Here is a 15,430-nt window from a genome sequence, read left to right as displayed (position 1 = left end):
TGTGTATGGTGTAAGGAAGGGGTCCAGTTTCAGTCTTCTGCATATAACTAGGCAGTTATCCCAGCACCATTTATTGAATAGGGAATCCTTTCCCCATTTCTCATTTTTCTTAGGTTTGTCAAAGATCAGACAGTTGTAGGCATGTGGCTTTATTTCTGAGTTCTCCATTCTGTTCCATTGGTCTATGTGTCTATTTTTGTACCAGACAGATTCACAACTGAATTCTACTAGATATACAAAGAGGAGCTGGTCCCTACCATTTGTATTGAAACTATTCCAAAAAATTGAGTAGGAGGGACTCCTGCCTAACTTGTTCTATGAAGCCAGCATCATCTTGACACCAAAATCTCACAGGTGCAACAAAAAATGAAAACTTCAGGCCAATATCCTTGATGAACATCAATGCAAAAATCCTCAACAAAATACTGGCAAACTGAATCCAGCAGTACATCAAAAAGCTTACCCACCACAATAAAGTAGGCCTTATCTCTGAGATGCAAAGTTGGGTCAACATACACAAATCAATAAATGTGATTCATCACATAAACAGAACTAAAGACAAAAACCACATGATTATCTCAATAGATACATAGAAGGCTTTTGCTAAAATTCAACACCCCTTCATGGTGAAACTCTCAATAAACTAAGTATTGAAGGAACATATACCTCAAAATAATAAGAACCATCTCTATGACAAACCCACAGCCAACATCATACCAAATGGGCAAAAGCTGGAAGCATTTCCCTTGAAAACCAGCATAAGACAAAGATGCCCTCTCTCACCACTCCCATTCAATGTACCATTGGAAGTCCTGACCAGAGCAATCAGGCAAGAGAAAGAAATAAAGGGCATCCAAATAGGAAGAGAGAAAGTCAAACTATTCTTGTTCACAGGCGACATGATCCTGTAACTAGCAAGCCCCATAGTCTCAGCCCAAAAACAACTTAAGCTGATAAGCAACTTCAGCAAAGTCTCAGGATACAAAATCAGTGTGCAAAAATCACTAGCAGTCCTATACACCAACAACAGACAGGCTGAGATCCAAATCAGGAACATAATCCCATTCACAACTGCCACAAAAAGAATAACATGCCTAGGAATACAGCTAGCTAAAGAGGCGAAGTATCTCTATAAGGACAACTACAAAACACTGCTCAGTGAAATCAGAGATGACACAAACAAATTGAAAAACATTCCATGTTCATGGATAGGGAGAATCAATATCATAAAATGGCCATATTGCCCAAAGCAATTTATAGATTAAATGCTATGCCTATTAAACTACCATCTGGGTTCTTTACAAAACTGGAAACTATTTTAAAATTCACATGGAACAAAAAAAGATCTTGAATAGTCAAGATAGTCCTAAGCAAAAAGAACAAAACTGGTGGCGTCATGCTAACTGAGTTCAAACTATACTACAGAGTTACAGTAACCAAAACAGCATGGTACTGATACAATACTTTCAATATTTCAAATTAAACAAATATAATCCTACATTGCTAGTAACCCTAGTCATCTACCAGAAATAAAAGTAAGTCCTTTCTGGAGTAAAATAATTTCATCCGCCGGGCACAGTGGCTCAAGCCTGTAATCCCAGCACTTTGGGAGGCCGAGACGGGCGGATCACGAGGTCGGGAGATGGAGACCGTCCTGGCTAACATGGTGAAACCCCATCTCTACTAAAAAAAAATACAAAAAACTAGCCAGGTGAGGTGGCAGGCGCCTGTAGTCCCAGCTACTTGGGAGGCTGAGGCAGGAGAACAGCGTAAACCCGGGAGGCAGAGCTTGTAGTGAGCTGAGATCTGGCCACTGCACTCCAGCCCAGGCGACAGAGCGAGACTCCATCTAAAAAAAAAAAAAAAAAAAAAAAAAAAAAAAATTCATCCTAGGCCTCCAGTTATTTCTATAAGTAATTTACAAATACAAAGTATCTCAGTCAGTTTGGGCTCCATTCTTATGACCTAATTACCTCCCAAAGGCCCACCTTTTAATATCATCCATTATGGATTACAGTTTCAACACATGAATTTTGGGAAAAAATATGCAGTTTATAATGCAAGGTCTGACATACAATACAGTAATCAGACATAGCAGTAGATAAAATGACATGCACAAATCAACAGGAACAACAGACAGTAGAGATGAACCCACAAAAACTCCGCACAGCGGAGTTGGTAGAGAGGCACTTTAAAATAACAATAGTCATTATGTTCAAGAAAATGACAAAAATTTCAAAAATATATTGGAAATGGAAATATATAATCACAGATTAGAACTCAGTGGATAACATGAAGAAAGGGTATAGCAGCAAGTAAACAGTGGTGAGGAGAGAATTACTGAATTGAAGGAGAGATCAGAAGAAAAAATCATCCTTAATGAAACCACAAACAAAAGGGTGGAAAACCTAGAAGAGAAGGTAGAAGACACAGAGGATAGAATAAGAATCTAATAAGTAACAAGACATGGAGTCTCAGAGAGACAGCAAAGAGAGAAAATGGTCAAAAGCAATATTTAAAGAGATAATAACTAAGAATATCTCAATTTGAATAAAACCACAGATTCTAAAATCTCTTACAAAAAACCCAGAGAGTTAGTTAATCAATTTCAGCTTTCTAAGGATAAAATTTTTTAAATTTAAGCATATTTTTAGAAGTGTTATCTATAGAACAGAAATAATAGTCATACCACCAGGATTACTGTAAGATCATATACGGTAACAGATTTGGACACTATATAGAAATTAATTGTGATCTCAGGTGTTTTGTGTTTTATTTTAGTACACTTCTAAATTAATTAATTTACTAAGGGTTAAACATCCTGTAGAAGTCTTGACACAATAATAAGTCTTAAAAAGATTAGGTAAAAATACTCCACAAAATTAGTGGGTTTAACTCATATAATAAACACTCATTGCAATATATTAGTTATAATTTATTAATTGTTCTCCCTCTTAGCCTTTATAGTCTTTGTCTGTGATATTTATCAGTCTTAAGAAGCTGTTGGAATACTCTGGAATTACTGGAGCCAAGTAGGATTTTTCTGGCATCAAGGAAGGAACGTGGAAGAAAATCAGCAGACTAAATGTACAACCAAAATTCAATAGTCCCTAAATGATTGTGGTATGGGATCAATGTTCATTTATATGCATGTGAAGATAAATATCATGAAAGTTCCAGTATTTATATGATGCCCAAATAAGTCTTTTTGAAAAAAAAAAAACCCATATCCGATTTTCTAAAACTGCCATTAGATAATTATAGAAAGTTATAGTGCCAGAAAGTTAGGAAAGCAGAAAACTTGAAACTAGCTCATAAACATTTCAAGAACCTAATGAAGGTTATTTTCACCTACAGATATTGATCAAACTCCAGAAGAGGACAGAGTAGACAGCCAAATTTACTATGCTCACATGACCTTTCTTGGTTGTTTATCATTTTTTGTCCTCTGCTGAATTTCAAATCAAGTGTCTCATGTTAAAGCAGGAGAAAATTTTACTAAGTGAATTAAAGGAACTGGCTTCCAGAGCCAAGTGAGCAAGGAAGCACCAAAACGATTTTTCCCCCCCGACACATTTACTTTCAAAATTGTAACTGTAGGTAGTTGGAATTAGGGATTCTTCAACCCATACTCCACTATCATAGTAGCTTCCACTCAGCACAATACTAGATGATTTTCTTTTCACATTAAATTTCATTACAATGTTTTCAGCAGGAGCCAAGTTCCCAAGAATGAAACACAATTATAGGTACAAGTTGTAACCATAGAAAATTAACAGTAGATTTAAAATCGTGTCAATAAATGTTGAGTTAATTTGCTTAGTAAATATGTATTCAGTGATCACTTGCAGAAAGACAAGCACAGAGGGAGAAAGATGAAAAGATACAAATCTAACTTGAAGGAGGTTATACTTTAGAGGTGGACATTTACGCAATCCACAATTACAGAACTGTTCCATAACGGCTGAAATGCACAACATTTATATAAGATATTCTGGAACTAGATGTAGTTGCTTCTAAGTATTGTTAGGAAAATTGGGGAAAACTTCAGAGAGGTGCATCAAAGAGCTAGGAGAGAGAGAAGCATCGAAAGGACCAGGCACTCTAGTCTACAAGAATAACTTGTGTGATTGACTTACAACACGCAAAAAAAAAAAAAAAAGAAAAGTGGATACTAGAAATTACAGTATTCATGTTGCTGAAGCATGAAAAAAAGGAAAAGTAGAAAATTAGGTTGTTTAGATTGGTATGGATCAGATAATAAAATAATCAAGATTTCATTCAATAGGCTGATTGTTTTCAAAAGAACCCAGTGGATTTTCAAGCACCCCTGCAGAATCCAAAGAGAGACAAATAGATGAAGGTCCAGGACATTTCTCTTCTAGTAGACAGATATCATTTTATCCATTTTATATATTGGGGATTCAGGCTATATTTCATTGAAAATGACTTTTATAAGCAATGAGAGCTACCAGGGAATGCTAGCAAGGTTTTCCCAAGAGCTGAATTCATCAGAATGCATTTCACAGCATTAGTTTCAAACATTTTCCGTATATTTCCATTTTCAAAGCCATATTGTCCCTTTCTAAAAGACAAGGAGGTATGAAAGTAAAACAGAGGTAGACATACAAAAGATGACTGAGGGCATCGATTGGGTTCTAATAAACAGTATTTTTGCTGTTTTGGATCATCTTTAAGCAGATGACAACATACTATACATAGCATGCATAATCCTGTTCCTCTTGAAGTTACCAGGTCTTGTTTGACAGTCTCAGATCTGTCTTTTAATGAACAATATTGTTACATGTTATATATACTTATTGTTACATCTTCTTAAATATACTTCAACATATAGGAATAATAAATAAATTACTGGTAGCAGAGCTCCTCACCTTAGGAAATATGAATCCATAATTCTGAATTCTAACATTACACAAAACTGATTTGTGTGACCTTTAATGAAAACTGAATCTTGTTTACATAATGGAGAATTCATTATGTAGGGGTAGTCCAGGCATTAATCATTAAGCAGAACCAAAATGGAGAGAAATAGCAAACGCTTACCTTCAGATACCTACACCATAAAATCTCTATTTGGTAAAATCTAGTTGGTATGAAAAGGACTCTTTAAACCTTTCAAACTAATTAGAGCATTTTCAAAAATGTTTTCTTATAAAATGTGGCTCCCAAAATAGTTCATACTAGTTATTTTGAGAAGGTGCGATTTAAAAAAAATCTGCATGTAAACCTCAAAATTCATTCTGCTATTATTGATGAAAACATGGAAACAAGAATAATTGCACCATATGGAAGACTGTCTAGACAAGAATGTTACGGGTTATGACTGAAATAATTTATTATTTGCTGAGAGCCAACAGTATGCTTAGCATTAGGCAACACATGAAGAGAATAGGACTGTAGCCATTGAACTCACAACTTAAGCCAGACACACAAACAACCACATCATAAATCATAACAGCTAAGAAAATTGTGTGAATTTCACAGGCATGAATTTGGGTGTTGATTTACTTTCTTAGCAATAAAAAATTAAGAGACGCCAGAAATAATCATCATAAAGATTGTCAATGCATGTTATTAATCTAGTCCCAGAATTAGCTACCTGACTGAATTTTAAAAAGCAGATTTGTGACATTTAACAATCACGGGAATGAGTATTTTTTGCAGCAGCATTTACAGAACATTTTATTGCATGCTGATCTTATGAAAAGCAAATTATGCTCAATGTTCGTACCTTCTTTGTGTGCGTGTTTACTATCATCCATTTTTCATTCTTTCTTGCCTTCATGATCACTGGTCTTTTAATAAATAAAAAGAGTAAGCCAGTTAGATTAATTTTCTGTTTTTTATCTAAGGGTACGTTTTTATATGCAATCATATGGGTATAAATGTCACCCAAGCTCAGGAAACCTCAAATATTGTTATTGTTGTCACCCTTCCAAAGAGTGCTAAAAGTATTAAACAACAGTCAGCTTTGAGATTAAAAACCTATGCTAGAGTTTATTTCATAAATATTCTGTGTTACCCTACTGTGAAAATTAGGTGGTTTTAGGTGGTGGTTTCTAGGCTTTGACTAACATAACATCTCCAGACCTTTGTTCTTTTACCTAAAACATGGGTAATACACAGAGTTTTGTAAGAATTAAATATGGGAAATCTATAAAACAGGTGGCCTTGGTAAAAATAACAGTGAGTGCCGGGCGCGGTGGCTCAAGCCTGTAATCCCAGCACTTTGGGAGGCCGAGACGGGCAGATCACGATGTCAGGAGATCAAGACCATCCTGGCTAACACGGTGAAACCCCGTCTCTACTAAAAATACAAAAAACTAGCCGGGCACAGTGGCGGGCGCCTGTAGTCCCAGCTACTCGGGAGGCTGAGGCAGGAGAATGGCGTAAACCCGGGAGGCGGAGCTTGCAGTGAGCTCAGATCCTACCACTGCACTCCAGCCTGGGCGACAGAGCGAGACTCCGTCTCAAAATAAATAAATAAATAAAAAATAACAGTGAGCAAGTATCTGTTATTTAAATAACAATATAATGATGTTTCTGCATGTATGAGTTTATCTTGCTAGAAAAATAGAATAAAACCAGAGCTAAAGGAAACAGAATTATCTACAGTAAAACCCCAAGGAAAGGACAGTATTTGCTTCTTTTATGTTTTTGGAGAAATAAAACGTTAAGAATTAGGGGAGAAATCTCCAAGAGACATAATTCTTCCATTTAAGAGCAATTCTATATAAAGTTCATAGCTGTTTAACAGGAGTGGATGCAAGTTTAAGGTTAGTGCTTTGAAAGTGAGTTGTTGAAACCCATGAGTGTGAAGTCATGTTTACCTAGATAACATTGGGATGTCCAACAAAGACCCATGCATGTGTCCAGAAAATGTAATACAGATACCTACATATAGTTAGAATAAGATCTTAGCAAGAGCACATTCTATAAAAGGTGCTGCTTAGCTGATTTTACTTACCAATGACCTTAGTATCAAAACTAAGGTCAAAGTAGGGTACACATCGTCCAGACACACAGAATAATCCCTGCCCAGGCTGTTTAATACTGGAGTTAATGTAGATTACAAGGAGATTTTTCTAGATTCTATTTATTTCATTCCACAAATACTTCTTGGAAACTTTTTTTTTTTTTTTTTTTTTTTTTGAGATGGAGTCTCGCTCTGTCGCCCAGGCTGGAGTGCAGTGGCGGGATCTCAGCTCACTGCAAGCTCCGCCTCCCGAGTTTACGCCATTCTCCTGCCTCAGCCTCCCAAGTAGCTGGGACTACAGGTGCCCGCCACCTTGCCCGGCTAATTTTTTGTATTTTTTTTAGTAGAGACGGGGTTTCACCGTGTTCGCCAGGATGGTCTTGATCTCCTGACCTCGTGATCCGCCCATCTCGGCCTCCCAAAGTGCTGGGATTACAGGCTTGAGCCACCGCGCCCGGCCTTGGAAACTTATTATGTGCCAGGGATTCATAGACACTGGGAATACAAAAGAAACAGAGTAGGTAAAACAATAAAAACAAATAAGACAACAAAAACTTTTATTATGCTTACCTTCTATTCAGGGAACACAGAAAATAAACACGCAAGTGAGTAAGTCTCCTAATATACTCAAAGGTGGTGTGAGGTATGGAATACAAAGTAGGAAAGGGGGAGGGAATGAGCTGGATAAATGAAGGATGCAGCTCTTACAATCTAGACCAGAAAAGACCTCACTGTGAATATCATATTGAAATCAAATATTTCAAGAAGCAAAATCTTAAACTAGCAATCCATGCATATGTCCATGGAACAAACATGCCAAGAAGAGGGAAGAGCAAGTTCAAGTTCCCTAGAACAGTGCCTGGCATAGAACAAGTATCTCCAATATTTCTTCAATGAAAAGGAAAATTGTGTTGGGCTAAGCAAGGTGAGTTTCCGGGAATGACGAGAGGAGGAGAGTCATTCTTTTCTTCTTTTGATGATGGGACACTCAACAAACAACAGAGAAGCAGATGCATCTTCCAGAGAGGTGATCTGGTTCTGCAACACTAGACGCCACCATGACCACTCAAGGCCACTGTGGCATTTACTTGGGATGGGGCATCTAATCCCTTGGTCCTGTCCTGCCCATTCAACACAACTTTGACGTTGTTCTCTTCAGTTACTAAATCCTTGGCTCAGCAATGAACTCCCCACTCCCAGCAACTCTAAGAGGCAGCTCCTGAGGACTCTCCCAGCCCATGGGCTCTAATGCAGTGCATTCCTGCCAGGAACTTCATTTCAGCCTCAGGTGCGGGTGCAGGTACCGCAACTTACATCTCTTTACATGACCAGCTCTACAGAGTCCACAGTAATGGCACTGCCAGTGTAAAATGGCAATTGGTACAAATCAGTCTGCACTGGACAAACGTAAGGACAAATACAGCACTTATTTTTATTATTTTTCATATTATCAAGCAACAGTCATAAAGCAGTCAATTAAGTTAATTGAATTGGAATAAGGAGAAAATTGTTGATAATTACCTAGAAACTCACCTTCTGTATTTCACAAGGAAGAGAATGCAATTCAGAGAAAGTTTCAACAGTTTATGGCATGCATGTTACAAACGTGTATGTCTTCTGCGTACATTTCATGAGTTATAGTTCATTTCATTTCATTTACATTGGCTCACATAAACACTCAAGTCTCTAAAATTGAGTAGTGTGAACAGTGCCCAGGTTAAAAGTAGACTGGAAAGAATTTGCTAATATATACAACTATAATAATTTGACAGGCTGTAACGAGCTGTGGGTTAGCCCGTCATTTATTCCTGCATCTCACCATGATCCTTTCCTGTAGCCGTTCTGCAGACATCTATTCCTTCCCTTCCCTGGGACAGATCTCAGCAACGAAAACTCTAAGTCTCTAATTTATTGAACGTTCACTCTATGCTAAGCCCTGAAGGAAGGGGCCACGTACAGTGTCTCTTTTAAAATCACCAATAACCTGGGAAAGAAGGTAATCTTATTATCCCTGTTTTATGAAAATTAAAGCTCAGATATGTCAAATAATGTGTTCGGAGTTACATAGCTTAAGTTCCCAAAGCAGGATTAAACTGTGGGGCTTAAACTTTAGGATACGGAATTAAACTGTAGGATATGAGAACTTGAGATTTTTGTTATATTCTCCACATTCCCAAGTATTAATCCTGATGGGAGAGCAGGATCATGCAGGGGCTGGTAGTGTCCACTTGACAATATTAAACAACTTCCCAAGGGGCCCCCTGAGGCAAACACTCTTCTATGTCTCCCTTCCCTCTTGGGGAAAAAAAAAGCGCCTGATTTTATTTGAGATAGGAATGTACCTAGCTAAATACTTTTCTTATCATCCCTTCCAGTTAGAGCTGACTATGTGACACATGACTAATAATATTTAAATAAGAGCCTGAAAGAAAATCTGGGAAAGGCTATGTTTACTTAATAAATGAGGACAAGTTGGACCAGAATATTCCCTCCTTTATTCCTTTCTCAAATGTAGACAAGAAGCTGGTAGAACTGCAGGTGCCATCTTAAAGCCTTAAGGAAAATCAAAGAGATCTTGGCAGTGAATTTGAACTGCTGAACCCATAGCAGATGGCCTACCCTCAGACATTTTATTACAAAAAGAAAATATAGGCATGCCTTGGAGATATCACATGTTCCCTTCCAAACCACTGCAATAGACTGAGTATTGCAATACAGCCAGTTACACATTTTTTGGATGCCTAGTACCTACAAAAGTTACATTTATACCACACTGTAGTCTACTAAGTGTGCAATAGCATTATGTCTAAATAAACAGTGTATATACCTTAATTTTAAATACTTTATTGCTAATGATCATCTAAGTTTCCAGCAAGTCATAATCTTTTTGCTTGCTGAGGGTCTTACCTTGATGTTGACAGCTGCTGACTGATCAAGGTGGTAGTTGCTGAAGGTTGGGGTGGCTGTGGCAATTTCACAAAATAAGACAGCAATGAAGTTTGCCATATTGATTGATTCTTCCTTTCATGAAAGATTTCCCTATAGCATGGGGTACTGTTTGATTTAATAGCAACAGGGTCTCACTATGTTGCCCAGGCTAATCTCCAATGTCTGGCCTCAAGGGATCATCCTGCCCCAGCCTCCCAAAGTGCTCGGATTAGACATGAATCACTGAAACCAGCCTAGAACTTCTTTCAAAATTAGAAGCAATCCTCTCAAACCCCGCCACTGCTTTGTCAACTCAGTTTATTTAATCTTCTAAATCCTTTGTTGTCATTTCAACAACGTTCACATTGTCTTCATCAAGAGCAGATGTTATCTCAAGAAACCACTTTCTTTGCTCATCCATTTGAAACAACAACTTGTCTATTCAAGTTTTATCATGAGATTGTAGCAATATCATCACATCTTCAAGCTCCACTGCTAATTCTAGTTATTTTTCTATTTCCACCTAAGTCACCTACAGTGACTTCCTCCACTGAAGTCTTGAACCTCTCAAAGTCATCCATTAGGGTTGGAATCAACTTCTTCCAAACTCAGATTAATGTTGATATTTTGACTTGTTCCCATGAAGCATGAATGTTTTTAATGACATCTAGAATGGTGAATATTTTTCAGAAGATTTTTCCTTTACTTTGCCCACCTCCATCAGAGAAATCACTATTTATGGCAGTGATAACCTTACAAAGTGCATTTCTTAAGTAATACAACCAGAAACCAGCAAGCCAGAATGATTCCTGGATCCATGGACTTCAGAATGGATGTTGTGTTAGCAGGAATGAAAACAATATCCATCTCTTTTTTTTTTTTTTTTTTTTTTTTTTTTTGAGGCGGAGTCTCGCTCTGTCGCCCGGACTGGAGTGCAGTGGCCAGATCTCAGCTCACTGCAAGCTCCGCCTCCCGGGTTTACGCCATTCTCCTGCCTCAGCCTCCCGAGTAGCTGGGACTACAGGCGCCCGCCACCTCGCCCGGCTAGTTTTTGTATTTTTAGTAGAGACGGGGTTTCACCGTGTTAGCCAGGATGGTCTCGATCTCCTGACCTCGTGATCCGCCTGTCTCGGCCTCCCAAAGTGCTGGGATTACAGGCTTGAGCCACCGCGCCCGGCCAACAATATCCATCTCTTTGTACATCTTCATCAGAGTTCTTGGGTGATCAGGTGTGGTGTCAATGAGCACCCACCACCACACCCAGCTAATTTTTGTATTTTTAGTAGAGACGAGGTTTCACCATGTTGGCCAGGCTGGTCTCAAAATCCTGACCTCAGGTCATCCACCTGCCTCAGCCTCCCAAAGTGTTAGATTACAGGCATCAGCCACTGCGCCCAGTCCATTTAGCATAATTCTTAAAGAATTTTCAGAACAGCCAATCAGCATTGACTTGAAATTAAAGTCATCAGCTGCACTAGCCCCTAACAAGAGTCACTGTCTTTTATGGGTGCAGTTTGTGACACTTCAAGACAATTACAATAGTGACATCAAATATCACTGATCACAGACCACCATAACAAATATACTAATAATGAAAAAGTTTGAAATGTTGTGAGAATTGCCACAATGTGGCCCAGAGACAAAGAGAGCACCTGCTTTCAGGAAAATGGCACCAGTTGACTTGCTTGATGCAGGGTTGTCACAAACTTAAATTTGAAAACAAAAACAATATCTATGAAGCTCAATAAAGCAGAGTGCAATAAAATGGGGTTTGCCCAGAAGTCTTTACTTATTTAAGCTATTTTTGACAGATATTCTCTTACCTGTAGACAGTCTTACTAGTAGCTGATACAGGCTCTTAGAACTCACCTTATCTTGGGGTCCATGCTCCTCCATCTGTTCAACCCTTACATCCCAAACACTTGCCATCAACCAAAGACTTAAATATTGCACAACATAAAGAATTAATGTTGAGCTTGGCACTCTGATGCCAGCTGTTTCCATACTCCACCAAAAATGCAATGTTTTCCCTTTCTGCCCTTTGTTCACTTTCTTTTACATATATGTTTGTTTCTTCCACTAATTTATGTTTTCCAGGACAAGAAAGTATGCTAGCATATGCTAGAAATGTTTAAATACTTCCGAAATAAAATACAATAAATTGAAGAGTAACCTGAACGCTGAGAGACATTTTTGGTGGCTTTTGCTAGCTAATTAATGTTCAACACTTGCTTTCAAGGTATTTTTCTAAACGGTAAAATACACATAAGAGTTATATCAAATATTAGTCAAGTACCATCAAGTGTCAGACTAATATTAAAAATCATGTAATGATCTCTAGGTTATCACTATCTTACCTTGATTCTCATAGAACTAATTAAATCAAGGAATATGTTATGATTTGGTTTTATGTAAGTTCTAATCAAAAAAGGGCCATGTCTTCATTTAAGTAATTGGTATTATTAAATATGTGCTTAAGTACTATGAAACAGATTCCAGAGGAGAAAGATCTTAACCAGTGTATTAAAAATCTCTGTTGTCAGTACTTTTGTCCCTACTTCAAGGCAAGACTGATGTATCGAAGACTAAAATATCAGAAGAAATCGGACATCTTTCAAGGGATCTTCTGCTAAGTTTTACGACACCAAAATTCTAACTCAGCCCCAAGTCTGCTGAGAATGGGTTTTCATAGACACATGCTTAAGTTTCTGTGTGACCAGAGAAATAAATCTGCTATCTCTAATTTGAAAATATTTCCAGAATCTGACATTCTCTCACTACTGACCGAGTCCAAGCCACCAGTATCTATCTTTTTCAACACTTGTGGCTTCTATTATTGGCTCCCTACAGTTCTACTCTGAACCCAGAAGCCAGTGTGATCCTTTTAAAACATGATTGAGATCATGCCACTCAACTGCTCAAAAACTTACAATTGCTCTCATCTCATTTAGAATCTTCTTTACAATGGCCCGGCCCTAAAGGCCCCCACAATCTGTGCACTCACAACTTCCATAACCTTATCTCTTTCTACTTTTTTGCTGGCTTGTTTTGCTTCAGCCACTTTGACCTTCTTGTTGGTGTTTGATTAACATAAGCTCAGTCCCACACTTGGGCCTTCACTCTATTTCCTCTACTCAGACTCCACGGCTGACTCCCTTACCTTCTTCCAATCTTTGTTCAAAGGTCGTTTCTACCGTATTTGAAATTGCAATCCCACCACTTTCAATTATACCTACATCTACCCCGTAGTGGTCCTATATCCCCTTAACAGATTCTGTGGGGTTTTTTCCCCAAAATACGTATCACCTAGCAATACACAATATTTACTTATCATTTTTCTTTGTTTGCTTGCTTCTATTTTGTCTCTCAATGTTATAATAAAAGCTGTATGAGGGCAAAGATTCGTTAGTCTTTTTAACTGATTTATAAGCACTTAGAATAGTGTGTGGTACATACTAAGAGCTCAATAAATATTTTTGGAATGGAAAAGAAAGGGCCATGTCCTGATGAAACATTTTCAAAATGGCCAGGGTAGAGGATAAAATTCAGTCTTGTGAAAAGATACATTCTTTCTCAAAGTTACTGGAGTTTTCTGAAACCACTCATCTGCACCGGCTCTTGTGACATCAATAGAGGAATGAAATCACCTGATAATTAAAGTGGTCATCAGAGATGTGTTGTATTGTAACTTACAGCCATGGTTCTCAAAGTGTGGTACCCAGACTTGCAACATCAGTGTCATCTGAGAACTTAACAATAGAATTCTCAGCCCCTGGAAATCCGTTTTAACAAATCCTGTAGGTGATTGTGATAATGCTAACATTTGAGAACCACTAAACTTTCCAAAGTAAACATATTTCCTAAAGTGCTTTTTACTAGACTATCAATGATAGAAGGAAATAATGGAAGTTTCTGGAGAAAATCTGGAAGGAGAGAGAAGAAAGGAAGAGGACTAGGGGAGAGGAAGGAGAAGCACGAACACTTTGTTATGATTAATTCCTAACATAACCTTTACAAAATTTTCTATAAATCTATAAAAGATATGACAAATTTCTTATAAACAGCTTTTAAAGAAATATATGTGATTGAATTTTTTGTGTGTAGAAATGTCCTTAACTGAACACTTTTGTCAACTTCACTCCTTCCTCTCAGGTCTTGATGTAACATCCTGATATTGTTTTTTCTCCCTGTATACCCATCAGATTCGATGTTCTTCCTGGTAGTGGATTTCCTGTTGTCTTTAGGGAATCTTTGCAGGAAAATACTTTTTTGAAAGCAGTTACTGAAATCCTTCTTCAAAACTTTTGTCATTTGCTTGGAAGTTTAACCTTCCACTTACATAAAATTTTCACTCTTGCATGTGCTTGTGACTCTAGTCACGTAACGTGTGAGCTCCTTTGTTCCAGGGACTTGGTACTATTAATCGTTGTCCTCTCAATGACAAGTGATAGAACCTGACAAATAATAAATACTCAGTATATGTTTGATAAATCAACAGTGTTATCAAGAGATATTAATCTTTTCAAGACCTCGCTTCTCCACCTCAACTCTTCTACTGGATATCTTCTCTCTGTTCCCCCTTCTTGGCCTCAGTCCACCTCCTTATACTCTGACTTCTTCTGAGGTTTGGCCAATGGAGAGTTATTATAGGAGACCGGAGGGAGACAGAAGAGTGAGTTCAGAGTGTACATTCCCCTGCTGCCTCCCTCCCTGTGTGGTCACCTTGAATTGGCTGTGTCCCTTGACCTAAGGTCACTAATTCTTTCAAGGTGGCCGTGTGCAGGCAGGTCTTCTTCTCCACTCTAGTAACCAATTCTTCCTCTTGTTCTTTTGGGAGAAAGGATGGTAACAGCTCTGCTGACACTAGCCACATGACTGCACCATCCTTTGTGGTTCCTATACACCCCACCCATACCCATGTAAATAGATCCATTATTAAATCGTCTTGAAATTATCCTAATCTAAATGAGTCATGAGTTTACTGTGAGAACACTAACTTTTATAACTGCCAGATTTTAAAAATGTAAGTAAAACTTCACATATTTTAAAATATTCATCAACAACTGAGTTCTCAATACATGTGATTTTATATAAATATGCTTTTTTAATATTCAGCAAGTTTAATATCTTACATTTGGGAATTTTAAAACTCACCCCCACGGTACTGTACTGTGGAGGCAGTGCAGAAGGACTCTGAGTCAATCTGTGCCTGTCTGTAAAATGCTCTGTTAGAGGCAGGAATTCCTGCAAATAAATTCACACATGCAAAGGACTTCAGATAAGGCACAAGTACACATCGAAAACACATTCCATTTGGTTTTTTGTTTGTTTGTTTGTTTGTTTGTTTGTTTGTTTGAGATGGAGTCTCTCTCTGTCGTCCAGGCCGCAGTGCAGTGGTGCAATCTTGGTTCACTGCAACCTTCGCCTCCTGGGTTTAAACGGTTCTCATGTCTCAGCCTCCCAAGTAACTGGGACTACAGGCATGTGCCACCATGCCTGGCTACT

The sequence above is a fragment of the Rhinopithecus roxellana genome, chromosome 10 (genome assembly GCF_007565055.1).
Source record: "Rhinopithecus roxellana isolate Shanxi Qingling chromosome 10, ASM756505v1, whole genome shotgun sequence".
Classification (NCBI taxonomy): Eukaryota; Metazoa; Chordata; class Mammalia; order Primates; family Cercopithecidae; genus Rhinopithecus; species Rhinopithecus roxellana.
The sequence above is the reverse complement of the archived record's forward strand: the minus strand, read 5'-3'. Positions refer to the sequence as shown.